Source organism: Apteryx mantelli, chromosome 27, assembly GCF_036417845.1.
Source record: "Apteryx mantelli isolate bAptMan1 chromosome 27, bAptMan1.hap1, whole genome shotgun sequence".
In the NCBI taxonomy this organism is placed as follows: domain Eukaryota; kingdom Metazoa; phylum Chordata; class Aves; order Apterygiformes; family Apterygidae; genus Apteryx; species Apteryx mantelli.
In genome coordinates this window covers 4,970,980-4,990,188 of record NC_090004.1, presented here as the reverse complement: position 1 = coordinate 4,990,188, position 19,209 = coordinate 4,970,980, and the positions used below count along the sequence as shown (strand labels likewise).

The window sequence follows — 19,209 nt, the reverse complement described above, 5'->3', positions numbered from 1 at the left end:
ACATGAAAAAACAAAATCTCTTAATTGATAGAGGTTCTGAGTCACTGTGCAAAGTACTTCTCCCTTGGGGGGAATTTAATTTGTGCAGTTGCTTTTTAAATAAAAACAGCACCGAGAACCTTGCACCTCTCTGTGTGTTCTGCCTCCCCCTCCAATTCCTGTCTTTGCTCGCTGCAAGCCTTGGAGACGCTGGGCTCCTGCAGCTACTGTCTAATCATGCTGCTAACACTTGTCAGGGAAGCAAAGGTAGAAATTCATTTGGGGATGCTGACAAATAGATTTAACTCGTGCCATGCTCCCTTTGGGCGTATCGGAGCCGGGCTGCAGGCGGAGGCAGAGCAATGGGACTTTGCAGAGATGCCTCTCCTTCAGCAGTGTCACGCTAACAACAAAAAAAATTCCATAAAAGTTCATTTTTCTGTTTAAATTGCCTTTTCCTGTCTACAGTGATGTCTCAGATTATGAGTACTAAGTACCAACAGCCTGTGCTTTCATGCATAACTGATGGAGGTGCCGAGGAACAAATTGTTCTCTCAGTTTTGATGTGACCTTTCTTTAAGTGCCAGTTTAGAAACTTTCGGCATCTGTTTCTGATCCCTGCGCGGTTCTAGGGAAGGAAGGGGCTTACTGTGGTGAGGCCTGGCTCGGAGGGGATACCTGCAGGGGTATTTTTGCGCTGCTGCCTTGTTCCGTAGACTAATATCCAGCTGTGCCCTGAAAAAGCAGGTCCCGCTAGGTGGGCTGGCTGCGGGACTGAGCAGCTTTCACGCTCCCTCCTGAGCTGTGTAACACAGGCTGAGCCTCCGCCGTTAACCGGGGCCAGAGGATTCATTGCCAGGGCTCGGCGTCTGGCTCTGAACGTTAAGAAGCGTTTAAACATCTGAACGCTTCTGTTTCCTAGAAGACGGCAGCAGTTAAAAGGTCGATAACCTTTATGATACTCTCTGCTCGGCTTCCTGCTCCCCGCTGCCTTCCAGGCGGGCACAGCGACCTCGGAGCGGTCCGGCTGGTCCTGGCGTAAGCCATTATCAGTGCGATGCAGACCCTCAGTCCGACACGGGCTGAGCTCCCGGGAGCAGGAACCTTCCCTTTTTTATCTGCAAGCTGCCAACCTCTCTGTGAATTGCTGCCAAGATCCGCGTGGTAAATGGACAGGAGCTGTGCACCGTCTAATGCTAGTTGGGGGAGTTTGTGGCTCCGCTCATCCCCCCAACACGTTGCGCTGGCAGATGTGCAATGACTTTGGTGTCCTTTTCACTCTCTTTGAGCAGCCTCAGCAGCAGAAGCGATGGTCTGGGCTCAGGTAAGCGCTGTAGCTCTGCTATGAAATGCTGGTCTGGCAGCCTGCACTGGCCTGGGGCGGATATAGGACTTAATGACTCCATCCATCCTAGGAACGGTAGCCAGCGCGAGCGAGGAAACTAACTGAAAGCCCGTCTTCAATCTCCCTCCTCAAAGCAACTGCTTAGGTAATGAAAGCTGCGGCTGCTGCAAGCCACGTGGCTGGCAGCTAATTTCTTTAGCCGCTGGCACTGTAACTTGTCTAACTCATTTAACACACCCCCTCTGGCCCCTAGACTGCAATGACAAACTCACCCTGTTGCTGCCAAGTTACAGGAACGGTTTACATGTAGATCTTAAGTTTATTGAGCTTTCCTGCTTCCTGTCTATTAAATGAATGCTCTTGAGTAATGATCAGTGGTGTTATGTGAGTTGGGGCCAAATCCAGCTCTGAAATTGAAAAGCGGCTGACTGGGGGCTCTGCTTCCTCTTTCCAGCATCGCTCATGTGTGTAGGAGAGTCACAGCGTTAAACAGCGTCTGCTGCCTGGGAGGCTGCTGAGATCAAATGTTAGCTCGTCGGCCTGACGGTGGATCATCAGCAATTCTGCCTCCTGCTTTCTCTATGAGAAACCTGCTTAAGGATGCTGACGAAGGCTTGATGAATGAGGACTGAGCAAGCAGGTGAAAGACGTGAGCAGGAGGGTCTGTCATTAATCCCTGCTTTGGGGAGGGGAGCTTGTCTCTGCTCCTGTTTGCCGAGAGTGTAACCTTTGGGAAATTGCCTCCAGAGCAGCTGCCTCGCGTTCGCGGCTGGTGCAGCGCGCTGGTTAGCTGCCCTCCACCTGCAGCCCCACTTCCCGGCCAGCTGAGCTAGGATGAGGAGTCACCCCGTCCCTAACACAGCTCCTGCAAGGGCTGCACGGGCATTTCTGTGATATATCCCCCCTGGGGAAAAAATTGCCCTTTCTTCACACTCGAGGGGCTCCCATGTCCCTGCAGCACCAGAGCAGCCTGCCGAAAGCAGCCCCCCATTGCCAGGCGCAGTGTATGCCTCCGGTGACGTGTGTTTTTTTGAAAGGTAGGTGCTCAGGATGCTCTAAAAACGCAGGCTCTTCTCCGGTGCTTTGGGTTGGATGCTCATGGTGCCCGTTGCAAATCTTGGCCTAGGTTTTTGCCAGAGAGATTTGTTTGAGGCATGAGGCAGCTGTTCTGCCGGGAGGAATGGCAGAGGAGCGTTGCGGTTGTTGCGTGGATGCTCATGCTCATAACTGCGGTGGCTGCGTGTTGAGATGACGGAAGAGGGGAGATGGTGAGAGGAGCAGGCGGAGGTGAGGGCACGCTGAGGTGGAGGGAGGCTGGGAGTAAAAGCCTGCAGGAAGGTTGTGAGGACAGAGAGCACAAATGACACCTGTATGATTAAAGGAAGAGGAGGAGAGCAGCTCCAGGGGCCTCTTGTAGAAGTCTGAAGTGAACAGGGACACGTCTCCCTGAAGAGAAGTGCTGCATTTTGTTGTCTTGCTTTACTGTCCCAGGGAGTTTCTACTGCCGAGGGGCACGGGAAGGTGGGTTACGCTCTCCTGTTTTCAGGGAAGCTGGGCACCAATGTGATACCATCGCTGCTGGGTCAGGGCACCTTTCACACCGGAGGGATGGGAAACGCTGCCAAACGGCAGCGCTGTGCCTGCCCTTGGCCTGGCGCAGAGCTGGGCGACGTTGCTCTCCTGCGTGGTACCAAGCAGCCTTTTTTGTTTGGCGGCTCCCGATGCTGCTGCTCTCGTGCTGGAGCTGCAGCATCGGGCGTTCTCCTCCCGCCATTGCCCTGCCGCTTTTTCCGGACACCTGCGGCTTGGCTTCCCTGCCCGCGCACGGGGGTGACGCTGACTTTGCAGAGAAGGGATGTCAGACGCAGCGTGCCAGGCCGTTTGCAGTCGCACCGGTGCATAAGGAAGCATTGGCCTGTTAAGGACGAAAGCATTTAGTGCAGCAGGTGCTGAGGTCTGAACTTCTCCTTCCTCCCTCCCTTCTCCCTGGAGTGCCAACAGTTTGTAAATTCGTGTCAAGCTTGAGTGAGAGCTGTAGGGCCATCATTACCCAGATTTTTTTTTTTTTTTATAAGCACAAATGGAGAGCAACCTTCCATCTGAACACCTGAATGGTATATTATGTTTTTTATAGCCAGCCCCAGGGTGCTGGGAGCTGTGGGCTGCTGTTCAAGGCTTTCTACACTCTGAAAGAAGCAGAGTGGGAAGGAATAACCTCCCTCGTGGAGAACCACGTGTGCAGGTTGGCTCAGGGGAGGATGGAGGACTGCGGAGGGAATGCAGGGGGGGTCTTGGTTGAGCACTGACCTACTCCGCTCTTATGCTCCAGCGTTGCGTGGTGGCTACCTGCAATGGCAAAAGTAAACTGTCAGACCTTGATGAGAGTCTTCCCTTTTGGAGCCAAGGGGAGCTGAACCAGAAAAAACGCTCTGCAACGGCAATGTTTGCTGGAAGTCTTTTAGCCAGCCTTGCTGGGATCCAGGGCAGGGGGGAGCCCAAGAGAAGCTCACCGTGGGTCAGCAAACAGTGCTGAAGGGGTGTTTTGCAAGCGTGACTCTTCCTGGGCTTTTGAACTTCTTCCAAGGTTTGCAGCACTTAATGGCAGGAGATGATATTGCAGTGGGAGACCAGAGAAACGATTCAGCGTTAGCAAATGGTTTTCGTCAAAGCTTCCCTTCACAGGTGGTTGTGAGGCTGCATGCCAGACTTGCAGAGAACTGCATCCACCCTCAGTCCTCGCTAATAACATGGGGTATGACAGATTACTTATATGTATGAAAATACCTTTTCCTGAAAAAGCAGTGATTTCAGTGCTAAAAATGTATACACTTGTGAAAAAGTTATTTTGTTTTACCAATACCTTCAGAGGAATCCTACTGACCATCTCTGGTCCAGCGTTCCCTGAAAACTGGGCCTAAATTCCTCCCTTATTCAAGTTAGTGGTAATTTTAGGGAGAAGCTGCCCGTGTTGCACCCATTCTCTGCTAGGTACCTTGCAAAAAATGCTCCCAGAGCAGCTCGTTCTGCAGAGGCAGCACAAGCAATGTCAGACGGTGGGAGCTGAAGAAGACAACATAGGCTCAGGCTCGGGAGGACCCAGACGTGCTCCTTGTGCATGGCATGGAGGGCAGCCCAAGGAGCCCACGCTGCACCGTGGGCCTCATGGCAGCTGCAGACAGCAGAGCCAGAAGCTGACAATATTACATGGTGCAAACACGAAGGGAGCAGGGCGTCTGCTTCCTCCTAGCAAATCAGCCCTCAGCTTGAAAGTCCTTTTAGCAGCAAGCTGGCATCTGACTGCAAGCAATTTATCAGGAGCGAGTGGATACTGCTTATGACAGAGGGAGTCTTAATATTGCATTACTTCATTTATTTAGCACCTCTCCTCTAATGCCCAGGGGAAGGATAATGGGAAACAGTGTTGTGGGTTGCTTGGGGATGGTTGTTATTTTTCTTCCCTGCTAAAAGCAAACATCTCCAGCTGGTACTTGGCTCAGAGGAGAAATATTGGCTTTACAAAAAGAAGAGATGTCAAGTCATTAAAAGCTGCAGGAAGAGGAAGTCTTCCGAGATGGGAGTGTAAATGGGGCCAGTGATCTGGAGCCAGTAAGTGATATCGCAAGTGGCAGGAAGATTGGAGGCAGGTGCGCAGTGAATCAAACGTGCAGGTAGAAGGTAATTAGTGATCAAGTGCTGGTTAATTTAGTGTTACCAGCCTTTCATGCTGGACACACACTTAGTCCCGTTTTCACCGGGCTCTGATCTTCCTCGGAAGCGGTTGCAGGGGAGGGAATCGGGAGAGCGTGGCAGGGTTTGCTTCTCGCTCCCCCTGCTCGCCAGGATGGGCCTGGAGCAGCTCCCTGCACGTTCCCTGGGCGAGCGGCGTGAAAGGGAGCCTCTGTGCCGCCTGCAAAGCGGATTAGCGCCGCGCTAGCGGGGCCATACGCTGTTCAGATGGAGCTGGCCTGCAGCCTGGCGTCTCAGAGCAGAAAGCTGCCGCCGCCTGCCCAGGTCTCCCAGTCCCGCCAGGCTGGTGCTGCTCACCTTCGGCAGCTCTGAGCCTCTCCTGGGGCAGTAACCTGCCGGAAAGCTCGCGGCCTCGGCAATGAAAGCAAAGATGTGCCTTTGCAGATGAGCTCTTATTCCTTGTTCACTGCGGCGTGATTCAAGGGGCTGTTTGGAAGCTACTGGGAGTCGCAGAAGTGGAGTCGTGCCAGCAAAGCCAGCACGTGAGCTCCGGTGAAGTCGGTGCCTCCTGCGTTCTCGGGCAGGGATTGTGCCACCCTCCAGCCCTCCTCTTTTTTGCTTTTCCTTCTAGAAGGCAGCCGTGGCTATAACCAACGTCACCGTTCTGACGTCAGGGCCGTGGGGTCGCTCCCTTCCCCGCAAAAGAAAATATCAGAAGAGAGTCAGGTTGTGAAACAGCAACCTCTTCAAGTTTTGGCTCCAAAATCCCCGCTGACTCTTGTGATTTATCACTTACCCAGCTGCTCGCAGCTTGCAAAAGAGAAGAGAGAGGGGGAAAATATGGATTTTTTAAGTCTTGGCTTTAAAACCCACAGACTCAGGCCAAGACTCCTGTCATGGCTGAGGTAACGAAGGAGGAACAGCGTTACCTGTGCCACCAAGAAGCCCCCGCTTGGGGCAGAGCGGGTGATTTCCATCAGATACTGCTTTCCTGCCTTTCTTCCTTGCGGTGATTACCAGAGGAATAGCAAATTTTGCCATTAATTTGAATGTTGCTGTTAATTCCATCTAAAATGAACCCCTGAGACGGAGGAGTACCCCTCCCTCGGGCTGGTTTCAGTCGCTTTGCCAACTCGGGCACAGATCGCTCACTTCGCACCTCCGAGTTTTTCCTTTCCCGGCGTCGCCGTCGGTGATTTCTTCCCTAAGGAAAGTTCCAGCCTGAAGGTGAGAGTTCATCTTTCACAGCCCACACTCCCCCGGGAAAACGAGTCCCAGGGCTGAGTTTTCCTGACGCCAGCTTCCTCCAGATATGCCGCTTGCGAAGAGACGGCTTCTCGCCGCTAACCCCAGAGGCAGTTTCTGTCTCGGCTGTTAATAACCGCATTCGTGGTGACACCACTCCAGGCAAAGTTTTTGCTTAAACGCCTTGGTTATGGTACTTGCGCGGAGTTATTTGGCTTATACCTTTGTGTTTCCGTCTCCCTACCCAAATCCTGCTGTGACAGCCCCCAAACTTGCTGCTTGCCGGGTCTTGTTTCAGATAAAACCCTCCTCCCTTCCCCTGCTCAGCGGCATGAATTTTAATGCAACATCTCAGCACTAGGCCTGTCACTGGGCTGTTGCCTCAGTATCACATGCCCGAGCATATGAGCCCCAGGTCTAATTAACGTAATAAAATGTGTAAAAAGTACTAAATCTCCTCAGACGTGGCAATTTTATCGCATCTATATACTGTCACAGCACAAGTAAAACTGACAGTAAAGAATAAAACAGTTATGTTTCTGGCATTTTTTATTACTTTTAATATGCTACCTTTTTTCTTACTGGAAATTTAAATTATAATGGTATGCTTCACTTAAAAAAAAAAAAAAAGTATCCATAGCAACAGGAACATCTAAATTATTACAGGCTGATCACTTCTCTACTAGAGTCACATCACATGCTTTCAAAGACAGTCCCAGAGGTGCAGGATTTTAATAGATTTTTTTTTTTTTTTACTTTTTTGCAAATAAACAATTGTATACACAGCGCTTTCTCCATCAATATGCTGCCTACAGAAAGATCTAAACCTAATAACTGCCAGCATGCTTCATTACCCAGAGGGAGAGCGTTTCAGGCTTGCTCTCGCAAGCCTTACTTCATACAAGTCTTTCTCATTCAAGTCGGTGCCTTCTGGTTATGCCATATAAAACCGGAGAATTTCTGTTGAGTTCAGCCAATGTAAATTTTGTCTTGAAGTTTTCAGGGGGAAAATACGACAGGAGAGGAAAGATTGCTGAGCCTGTAGCATCAGGAATCTGCTTGTTAGATTACAAGCTGGAGTCAAGCTTATTTGTATTTTGTTCTTTAAAAGTTCTTAGTTGTCATCACCAGGAAACAACTTCAGCAGATGCTTGATGTTTAAAAGGTGATTAGTGTGAAACTGTGCCTAGATATTTTTCAGGCACCATGCATACAGTTGAGCCTTCTTGGCGACTTTTGGTCTGAAGCAGTTATAGTTTCCCACTCTTTAGGAGGGAAAAAAAAAAATCCTTCCCCTTAATCATGAAAAAGCCCTGCTGATACATGCGAAGTGCTGTCAAATGTGAGAAACAAACATGATGGATGAAATAGACTTTTTTTTCCTCTGATCTCAATTATAGGAATCACACGCGACATCTAGATTAATAGTAGGTTGAAAGTGTTCAGCCAGAAAGATTTTATATATTAAAAAAGAAACAGCTGGTAGCCTTCCTTTAAACGCATGTATTATTATGTTGTAACTGAAATTATGGTAGTAAACCATGTTTACAGGCTCTCTTGGAAATCTTAGGTAAAGAGCAGAAACTTAATAAATGTCCATGTACGTAGTAACAAGATCTTAAACCAAAGCTTGTATGCACCAGAGATCTTATCGCATTCAGTAATAGCAGAGATTTGCTTTTTAAATCTTTTGGCTTCTTTGTTTCCTACCATTGTGTTCCTGGGTCGTTTCCTGCATTTTTCCCCAGAGGTGGCTGTAATTCAGGGAGGATATATATTGCAGAACATGCAAATTACTGTGGAATGAGGCAGTCTTTAAAAATATAAAATACTGCTTATCACTTAACCGTTGTAGAATAAGAGTTGACGTGCGGACAAGTGGCTGTAGTTCACTGAGGCCAGCCCAAAAAAAGGAATGTTAAAAACCAAGAAAACATGTTGGGTTTTTTTTGTTGTTGTTTTGATGTGTTTGTGAGCAAGGGTCATGTAAGCACTGCATCATTGGAAAAAGAGTAGGCTCCAAGGAGGCAGCATTCAGGTTTCGAATATGGTTGTCATCAGGGTGATGTCAGGCAGATGCTATTATGGGAACTGGGTGTATTGTCTGTCAGTGACTTTCAGATCCAATTGGTTTCATATGCAAGTTAAAAAAAAAGAAAAGAGTGATAGAAGGTGGGTGGTAAAGAGATGGAGGACTGAGAATGATGCAAAAAATCTGTTGGACCTGCAGATCCGGCTCAGATTTGAAAATCATCCTCTTTCCTTTATGGCTCCCATGAAATCACCTTTTAATAAAGAGTCTATAACAGGAACCTATAATTTTGTGGTTGATGCATGAGCCAGAAGATAATCCAGTTCATTCTCACATAGCTTTATTAAATTCATGGGTCCAGCAGGAGTCAGAAATATTTATTTTATGTGGAGCACACAAGATGATAAAGAATACCAGGTGCTGACCTCTGACACAAGACAGCACATTAAAGCTGTCATTTCCCCTGTCCTCATTTCTCTCCCAGCTGTCGTACATAAAGCACGAAGTCTAGCACAAAGGTTTCCCTAATCTGTAGGTGGAGCTCTTTGACTCACAGCTTCCCTGAACATGGGTGTCTCACCTCCTGGAATAACTAAACAAACATGAGGAGCCATATCCCTCAGGTACTCTGGAGTATGTCATCCTGTGGGATGTCCTTGGGCAGTGAGATGGATCTGTGCTGCTGTACCCAGGATTTGCTCCTTAAAATGGGCTGGATTTAATCTTCAGGAACATGCTTATTGAGTGAGTTTTGATGTACCTGCAAGTGCTTTGCTGGTAGCATGGTGGGGTTGTGGGGTCCTTCAGACTGGGACCTGCAGAACGGGTGCGCTGCTAATGAGAAGAATGTGATTGTCCATGCCTGAAAATAGTCAGTACTGGGAGGGTAAGACCTTTCTTTTGAGGGTGACAGGAGGGTGGATCTTGGTTCTTCATTTCAGTCAAAACATCATGGTCCAGCAGCTGGTTGGCATGGTATGGAGCCAGTGCTTCAAGACTATATTCTGGGGTAAGACTGTCAGATACTGGGTTACTTGCTGCTTTGTGGTCTCCCAATTCATATATTGATCTGACCTGATGTGACAAGAGAACAGGAAAAGCTACTAGTAAAGTTATTTAAAAACTTCAGATAGGTACTAGCACATGAGTCACTTTACAATTATGACAGCAGAAACTTGAATAGCCCTGCTGATCATATTTCACAGGTGCTTCCCGCTGCCCTTTATGCTATGTGCCTCTCCAGTTCTGCTTTTTACGTTCTCAAAATGAGAGCACGTTCTCTAGAGGCCAGGAGTAAGAAAGAGCCAGCTCAGACTCAGACAGATCTTTTCGATTACAAGTGTTCCCTCATCTTGTAAACCAGATTGCATAAGAAGGTGCAATACTGCTGAGCTCAAAATTAAATCTTTTTATTTCATACCTGACACAGCAGCAGCAGATGACAGAGACAGCTGCAAGCAAGTTTAAAAGTATTGCTTCCTCAGAGCAAAATTCAGAATATGAGGCATTTGTGTTTCAACCAAAAGCCCATGGGGAACCCCAGATGCCTACTGCCGGATGCCTGCAACTGCCACGGCCACATGGCTCTGTGCAGACCCAGAGCACCACAGAGCTTTCGAGGGCGCCCGCCCGTGCATTTTTGCAACAAGCAGTGATTTATGAGATGTCTGCAGAACAGCTGGTCTCTCTGTGATAATGAAGGAGGTTCTGTGATGTGATGCCTCTGATAGCGGGGAATGGACTCTTTGACCCCAGAGGTCCTTTATAGCCTATGTCCCCACAACGCAACTTCATCCCCAGCTGATATTATGATCCTACTTCTTTTCATCCTCTCTCTGGCCCATGATCAGTCAAAGTGAATCAGTTCTGATGATTGCAAACTGATCGCCTCCTTTACTTGGAGTGCATGCAGGTGCAGTCTTGGCCTTGCATTGTCAACATTTCTCCCCTTATGCTGCTCCTGCAAGCTTTAGTTAAGTGCCATTGAATCAGTCTCTTCTAAGCGATTAACTTGCTTTCCAACCCTTGTTATGAACTGCACGCTGAGCCAGAAGGGATGGAGCTGGGAGATGAGATCTGTATCCAGAATCCAGGGAACTGGAGCAAGGTGAACCCAATTATAACCTGCCTGATGTCTCTTGCTGTGGCTGCAAAGTCAGAAGCAAGGAGTGAGAATGCGCCTTTTAAATGTGGGCTGCCCTGATCAGCTGGTGTCTTATCTGTGTTGGGAGGTACTAAGGCTATTTCAGGGAGTTGCTAAAGTAACAATGTAATGCAATATCTGGAAAGGCAGTTTCCAGTTGTGTGGTGAGAATGCGTGTAATAATTTATAGTTCCAGAAGAAACCATTATCAACATCTAGTCTGCTTTTCTACAGAAAGGCATAGTTCAAAGATGTCACTTGGTAACATCTGTGTTGAACTCCAAACTCCCATCTGAGTTACCAGATCCCTTTGAGAATGGACACTTGGAAACTTGCTAAAAAGGAGAATTCCCTATATCTCAAAGACCTTCCTAGCTCTGATACAATACTGTATTCCCTATCTTCAGAATTTTGATCCACTAGGTGTTAAAGTCCTTTCAAAGAGCAAGAAGCTGGATAATTAGTTCAGAAGGGGAGCTTTTTCCATGTAAATCAGCATTCTGCAATCAGTCATTTCACCTTCTGTCCCCAGACTTTTCCTTCTCTCTCCAGAATGACTCTCAGCAATGGCTATCTGAGGGCTGAAGTTCCTCCTCTTTTATCTAGCAGAGCTTCTGATGCCAGTGCCGCAGGGATTTTATAGGCTGAAATGGAAAGAGCCCTGAGCAAACTGGAGGAAAAGCTTTGGAAGCAGGCCATTAACAAAGCATTAAAGACTGAGCTGAATTTGCCTTTGGCAAGTACATGCTGGCTTCCCTGGTTCTGTGCAGGCTTCTTCCTGGCCCCAATTTCAGATGCTACTGGATGCTGCTGCTCCTTCGATGGCACAGGTACAGACTGGGGGGGAGTGAGGAGTCCCAGAGCATGGGGTATGTGCACACCTCGGCATGCATGCTGAACGCTGACTGCAAGCCGTCTGCTCTCCTCAGCACCGCGCCGTGCAGCCCACAGGCTGCCCTTGAGGGCCATCATGGACTTGGTGGCTTGTGTCAGTGATGTCTGGAAAAAACTATTTGACAAATTGAAGCAGACACAGAGCAACAACCTCCCAAGATCAAAGTAGGTGACATTGTTTTTCCTCTACCAACCAGCCAGAAAATAAGCAATTACAAGCTCCCTACAGTGCTAGTTAACTCCTACAAAGATACTTAAAGTACATGGACTCAGCGCCGGCTAGGCTGAGTTAACTCCATATCCCATCAGCGCTTGCAGTCAATGGGCTTGCACTCCAAGGAAACTCAGCCTGTCCTGACTGACTTTGGCTCCAAGGAGCAACAAAACCTGGGAGAATATTGACAACACAACGACTGTTGCCATTGCAGCTCCACATCAGAAACCTGTCGGCCAAGCTAGAGGACACTGTGTGTGTGCGGGTCATGGTGTGTTTCGTGTCTTGACCAAGAAGTCTTTGGAGCTTTTTTTTCTTTCTCAAGCAGGAATGGGAAGACACTGCCCTGAAACATGAGCTTCCTTACCTCTCCCTTCCCACAGAACTACCTGAGCCCCTCATAAGCACTTCCGGTACAGAGCAGGCATTTTTATAATTCCTTATTTGTTATTCAGTCCAGTTCAGATTTTCTATTTTACAGCCTGGCCACCTAGTAGGAGCCTTTTTAATCTGTATGCAGCATGCATGGCTGATGTAGCTTGGGAGAGGTCTGTATTTAAAAATGTGTGCTAATATACACCAGTTCAAGGCACAGAAATACAAGTGGCTCTTCCGCATCTCTTGCACACTATTGCTGGCTGCAGTGTGATCACACTTGCTCATTTGGACGTATATACCAGGAAAGGGAGCAAACACTGATCTGTACAAAGCTTTGTTCAGCTTCTTGAAGAGGATCTGTTTAGTCCAGACAAGGATCCATGGAAGATTTTCTCGTTCCTTTGTATGAATTAGGCATTGTTCTGTGTACAAGCTTAAAGCAGGAAAAGGAAAGAGAAATGTCCTCAAAAATGTATTTGGATCTATTGGTCAAAATAGGAAATTTGTCATTCCATGGGATCTCTTAGATACTAGACAGAAAATGACAGGGCAGTGAATCTGGCCTGGAACAGTCCAGAAACTCCAGGTAAGGAAAAGCATTTTCCTGCCTTATAGGACTTAAGCGTCGTGAGTTTTCTTATTTGGTACTGACGCAGAAAAATTGAAAGACAACTGAGGAGGGCATTTCTGAAGTCAGTAGCTAACTGGAGGATCGAACCCCACAGCTTTGACTCCCATCTCTTACAGTACCGGTACACAGTGGAGTCCTTTCTGCTGTGCAGGCTCGGCTGGCACACTTACACCAGTAAAGCCCCATAGCGGAGAAGCTGCTCATACTGGCAAATGGAGCTCTTTTGCCAGTGGGGTGGAATTGCCTCTCCAGTGCCAATGCCAGGACAGTGAGGCTGCAGAGAGCTCTATCCGTGACAGGGGACATGCTTTGCCTACACATCCCATGAGTTAGATGGGCTATCCCTATCCACCAAACTTAGGCTGGCAAAATTTTTAGTTTGATGTATCTCAATCTAAACTGGCCTAGTCTAAGCTGGCCTCTCCAGGGTCCAATATAAAGATAATTTAGATATTCATCTGAGTGACCTTAGAAAGCAATGAATTGCCCTTGGGGAGTATGAGGGGTGCCAGTTTCTCAAGTTAGGAGAGAGGAACTTCACCCTGAAGGTGGCTTAAAAGTGCCTAGTTATTCTGGGCTACACCGAGCCCCTGCTACATATGTCAGTGTTTACCAAGAAGCACAGTGCAAGGGAATATGGAATACCATCGTCACCTGAAGTTACAGGAGGACTCCAAGTACAGCAGGCAGACGGCAACTCACTGAGTTGGATTTGGCCTTATTGGGATTGGCATTCAAGGCAAGTTTTTTAAAAAAGAGCAACAATCCTGCCTTTTAGGGGAAAAAATGAACCTAGAAACCGTAGGACTGCGGCACCAACATGTCTTCAAAGAGCACATTCTTCTTTTATGGCTTTAGCTTATGACTTCTCATCATCATTTAAAATCTTAAGTAATATTTCTTGTCTGGATGCTAATGATCTGACACAGAAACTCCCACTCTGGAAATGTGAACTCCACAGTATCTCTGCTTTTTTGTATTGGTTAATGTCTGGATATGGAAAAGGATAATTCTCTAATTTGGCAAAACAATGCATAGCAAAGCACTTGAACAACTTTTATTCCCCTCTGTAGGGAATAGAAATATATTTAGCTGCTGGAATATCTGCCCCATTAACCTTACCTTTTCTTCTTTTTTTTTTTTTTTCTCCTTATGTACTATTGGCTTCATTGAAACAGGTTTAAATCCTGCTTACCTTGAAAGTCTCTGTGGAGGGACTTCACCTGTTAAACACCAGGATACATGCAAAAAATTTGAGGCATTTATCCCAATCAATAATCTGGAAGCTTGAGATCGCTACAGAAAGAGGCTGGTAACATCTGAGTAGTCCCAATAAAATACTTGGGAACCTGGGTATTAATCTTAATATAATTGCCCAAAGGGCATCTACTGACCTACTTTACCCTCCAGTGTAAGTTACTGTAAAGTTGACAAATGATTTTAGCAGAGCCTTAGTGGTCACCTGAGGATGGCCAATATATAGCGCTATAAGCTGGAATTTTCATTGCAGCACATGGTTTAAATGACTTTTAACTCTTTGGAAGTGCTTCTTTTCCTCTGTAATGGAAATATTTACATTATCCTGTTCAAATGCTCTAAGGTGTCTTTATTTCTCTTGGCCTGGCTCATAATGGCCTAGTTCAAAAGCATTAAAGTTTAAGGGAAATGAGCTTTGCACCAAGGGAAGTAGGAAGACATTTTTTCCTCTGCAAGATGGATCTGTTCACATTAGGAATGTGCTTGTTCCATAATGGTGCAGATTTCTCATTTACCATGTGTAGGGCAGTGTCTTTGCAGCAGATTTGGGGTCTCTCTACATCACTGTAGTAGCACAGGAAGATAATTCAGAGGGGCTGAAGGTCTAATCCAATGAGTTTGTCAGGGATTTCCCAAACTGCCAGTGAGAATCCAGCCTAAATACAGGAATGTTGGACAGTATCTTACCCTGTCTGTAGACAAATGGCCAGAGGACATGGCTTATGGAGGTATTAAGTCTAATAACTCTAGTTAATAATCTGATCCAAAGGTTTCTTATATTGTTATCTCTTGCTGGAAAGTCAAGACTGCTTGTCCTGTAATGGGTATTTTGATAGGTTTCTCTACAGCCTCCTTAAATTGGTGGGGTTTAGTCTTTGATTTGTGGTCTCCTGAAAACAAATGTCCTCTTTGTAGATTTCCATATGGTTTATATGAACCTGTTTTTCTTTGTTATCTTTTGTAGATTGCTACAAAGCAGTGTATTAACCCCAAGGGTCTGCTGACCACAAGTTGGAGGTCACTGCCCTAAATTACAAGAGCACTTATCTATTACCCAGAGGAGTTCACATACTAATCCACATCTAAAACCGTCTCCTTTGGGCATGACCCTCCTCAGACTCAGCACCAGAGTGCTGCACCCTACAGAAGCCCTGATGAAATCACTAACCCCATTACATAATTATTAACAGAAGTGACGGTTCAGACAGCGGGTCTGAAGCAGACTGTTGCTTGTGGGGCTGACATAAACCATAACAGCTCTGAGGCAGGTAATGAAAAATGTATAACTGTGTTTCATCGTTGGCCAAAACACAGAGCAGAACCAGAAGAATTTTTTTCCAATCTGTTGACAATGAATAGGATGAACAGAAAGGTTTTTCCTCCACATGTTCCCACATGATGATTAATCTTCCCAGCATTTGAAGATGTTGGCCATTATTTCCTGGCTTGCCTTGAAATCCACTCTTAAAGAGCAGCAGCAGAAGGATACATTTATATGATGAAAGAGGATTTTGTGAAATATGCATCTGTTTCAGTGTGCTTAGAACAAACCTGGTCCAACTCTTCAAGGAGAGCAGAAGAGACTGTCTTAGGCGTATGAGAATGTCTCTGGATTTGGAACTGACAGTGGACTGCACAGACGGTTGTCAAAGAAATGGAGATTTGCCCTTTGGGAGACTATTTTATTTTAATGACTAGCCAGTCTTGTGTGACTACCCAGAAGTCTGGCAACTTCTGAAGGCATCATTTAGGTTGGTTACTTCTGTGGCTGGGAAACTTCCTGCGCTTTGTCAATAGGGGGGCCCTCTGCACATTTTTGAGCTGTACTTTGGTGTTCCCACCAACATAAGGTGAGATTGTTACCTCCTGGTTTCTCTCCAAAGGGTTCAAAGTTTCCTAGCAAGTCTGCAGTCATCTGAATAGCCAGATTTTACCTGAAGAGGAAGGCAGATGTTCCTGTTCCAAACAATTTGAGATAAAAAACCTGTTTTACCTATACATAGATAGTAACTCATTTTCCAGGATACCGCCTGGACAACCATATCTTACACAAACTTCATTTTGGATTGACTATAGATATTTTTGACCCAAAACAAATATTTAAGATTGTTTTCAAGATTGTTGGGTTTTCTTAATACATCTATTTTTCAAATACTGTTTTTGTTTTGCTTTTCTTAGACAAAACATCTTACCAAGTGCAGCACAGATTTGCCAGCAATTCCAGTTCACCTGAAATGCATTTGCTGACAAATCAACTCCTTGTCTGAAAATTATTCTTAGATGCTTTCCACTTGGGATCTTATTTCTGTACCCTTCTAAAATAGGATGTTGCTCCACATTCACAACAGTGAATTCATTGCATTCTTGTGGCCCTTATCTCGCTTAAGTAGGGGAAAATGGAATACAGCTCATTCTGATGATGCTGATTTTAATGAAAAAAGGTCTTGCAGTCTGCTGTGTTAGTCACTCAATGTTACAGGAAAGTAATAAACTAGTACTGTTTCCATTCATTTGCTCCATGCACCTTCTGCTGTTTCTGCTTTTGCACAGTTTTTCATCTTATTTTGGATTTTCCCTGGCAGAGGAGAGTTAAGACTTTTGAGACACAGACCTCTACCATAATTAAGCAAGACTCCTCTTCTTGTGAAAGCTCTTTGTCTCATTTCTACGCAGTTCTGGTTTAAGAAACGTAAAACTGATTTTTATTTCAAATGTGTGTGGCTTTTTCCTCCTCCTTTTTCTTAGGAAACTGGTAAGTCTGTGTGAGGTAGTAGTGGGTTTTATATTGTGCAAATATCTCTCTCTTCTGCTAGCAGAGAACTGCCATTTGAATTCTCAGCAAGACTTTCACGTATCCCTGGATGTAAGTCTAAATTCAGATAATTAGTATCTTGTATATATGAAATATGGAGTTAAAAGAAAAGCAGTCAAACCTGCCGGTCAGTGCATGATGATGCTCCTTAATCCAAAGGTTTGGGGACAAGATATACTATTTCTGTTTTATGAATTTGGCTCTAGCTGCTACTAACATTTCAATAGTTGCATAGACAGGAACTGCCTTCTGCATCACTCTTCACTGGTAAAAAGAAGGGGTCAATAGCCTTGTGCTTTGCAGGTTTATCACATGAAAATTATCATATGAAAACCTTATGTCTGCACAGCACAAATTATATGAAATGAGACTAGGCACAAATCAGAGCAAAATCCACTATCACTTTATCTGTTCCTGTTACTTACAGCCTTGCTATCCTCCCCCTTGGCAGCACAAGATGGTCAGTAGTTGCTGACAGGATCATTTTGAAGAAGAGGAAGGCTGCTCTCAAGAACCATGCCTTAAACATGTCTTTTTACACCCTCACTCATCTATTTTATACAGTAATTTTATTGCATTATATAAGTCAGTACTCCAGGCTGTGGTTGGAGGGATCTTACTCTGTTAGCAGTACTCATCTGGCCATATGTAACTCCAGTGACATTGTCATGGTTACACTATTATTACAATTTAGCCTTCCAGGTGTCTTATTAGAATACCTCTTACCAAAACACTGTCAGTGCTCCCAGTCAGCACATGGTCTAATCTAACAAGCAATCACGCTTTTACGCTCTGTTCCTCAAGTAACACAAGCCAACAGCACACTCTCCCTATGTTAAAAGCAAGCTACTATGAACACTGTGCAACTGCAATTCACTTCCACATAGCAGATAGCAAAGTTCCTAATTATCTAGGCTTCTCAGGAGCCTTGTGTCCTCTGATTGTATTTCTAAAACCTTAAAATAATCACTATCAGCCAGATCTCTTCTGTCCTGAGTCATTACAGGCCATCAGGGCCTCCCTGTGTGTGGATGAGCTCTGCTTTGAGAAAGTTTAGGGCTGTTGCTTGCATAATGTATCAGCCAGTTTAAATGTATGGATTTCCCCTTATCTGATCACAACCAGATAAAATGATGGTAGCTGCAGTGGGCCTGAGAGCCTACACATATCTAAGCCTTTTAACAGACATTAGCCCTTGCTGTACGCAGGTGAGAAAAAGCAGCCTTGGGGCTGCACGAAGAGGGAAGATGCCTCAGAAGCTTGGTCATCTCAGAAACATTCCCCGCTGGGCCACATGCAAGTAGGAGCCCACGGTGGGAACAGCCAGCAGCCATCCTACGCAGCGTGAGCCCTCCCTTCCCGGCGGGGGACTCCTCATCGCATAAGATCAGGCTTCAGAAAGCTGAACAACAACTTAGGCTCCACACCAGAGTAAAATGTCAGAAATCTTTTAACTACGCGCTCAAAAATGGCACCTTGTTCTGTCAGCTGCTGTGCTTGTTCTTTTAGAGGTAAAGGATTTCTCCTTTTTAAAACTAGCGTTTTCATCAGGTTTTGTTGTCACTGTCTATACTTTGTAGTAGCTATCAACAAAGTTTAAGCGTCTGGTTTACGTGCTGTGGCTGGCCTGTTTTAAAGATGCATTTAAATGTACTATCACTTTCTACTCCAATGAAACAAGGCTGTTTTTCTGCAGTACTAACCACGTTACCTCTGAAACTGCCTGCCAGTGATTCAGCCTTTCTTCCATCTGCCTGCTGTAGCCTTCCTTTGCCATGCTGTCTAGAAATCACAGGTCTGAGTGGTATTGAGAGTCGGAAAGGGCTTTCTGGCTAAGAACCGGAGTGCTATTCCAGCACAAGAGAGACATCCTGACTGCTCCTGCAGCCCAAATGGGAGCATTTTCTAGAGTGAGAGAGAGAGGAAAAAAAAAATCAAGTCTACTTTAACAGATAGGCTGGAGGCCTGAGTGTAATTATCTTGCCAAACTCTTTTGCCTTGAGTATTATCTATCACTCTGTAGTTTTCCTCCTCACAGAAAGGTAGATATTAAATTCTATTTTTCTTGTGGTCATAAAAAAGTAATTTTCTTAAAATTATTTCTTCCAGTTCTGCTAAAAACAGGAATCATAATGCAGCAGGATCCCCATCTTTCCAGTAATTACACTCTGCCTCCTAACTCCTTCAATGCCAATTTCTCAGTTTAGATGGCTTCTGCCTGGAACTGCAGTCATAAGGCAGAGACAGGGTTCTCTGTCTTGTTATTACATGGACTAAATTGTTTTAAAAATGTAATTAAACATTTACCTTGAAGACAATGCTTTGTCTTCTTTAAGAAGACTAACGATATCTTAATTTAACCTAATTTAGAAAACCTTTAATTTCTAGCATTTACCTTGAAGACAGTGTCAGGCAAAACAAAGAGAGGATTTCTTAATTTAATCTAATTAAAAGATAAGCCTTCAACTTTTCTATCATTGCTGTAAAAAATGAAAAGCTAGGCATATCCCTTTGGTTTGTTCACAGATGTCTATTTTATTATCCTCCCTGATGCCCCCAAATCCTCTTAGAAAGCAGCGCTATCTAACCTTT

General features: G+C 45.6%; 1 long non-coding RNA gene across 2 annotated transcripts; it reads left to right on the top strand.

Annotated features, from left to right (window-relative positions):
* The first annotated feature begins 1,051 nt into the window (after window positions 1-1,051).
* Window positions 1,052-18,292, top strand: LOC136994296 (uncharacterized). 2 transcript variants are annotated; one of them, XR_010886444.1, is made up of 3 exons: window positions 1,052-1,303; window positions 1,779-1,964; window positions 17,826-18,292. It is a non-coding gene; the product is annotated as an uncharacterized lncRNA (long non-coding RNA). The 2 variants fall into 2 exon arrangements; XR_010886445.1 differs by having other exon boundaries at window positions 1,779-2,361.
* The last annotated feature ends 917 nt before the right edge of the window (window positions 18,293-19,209 follow it).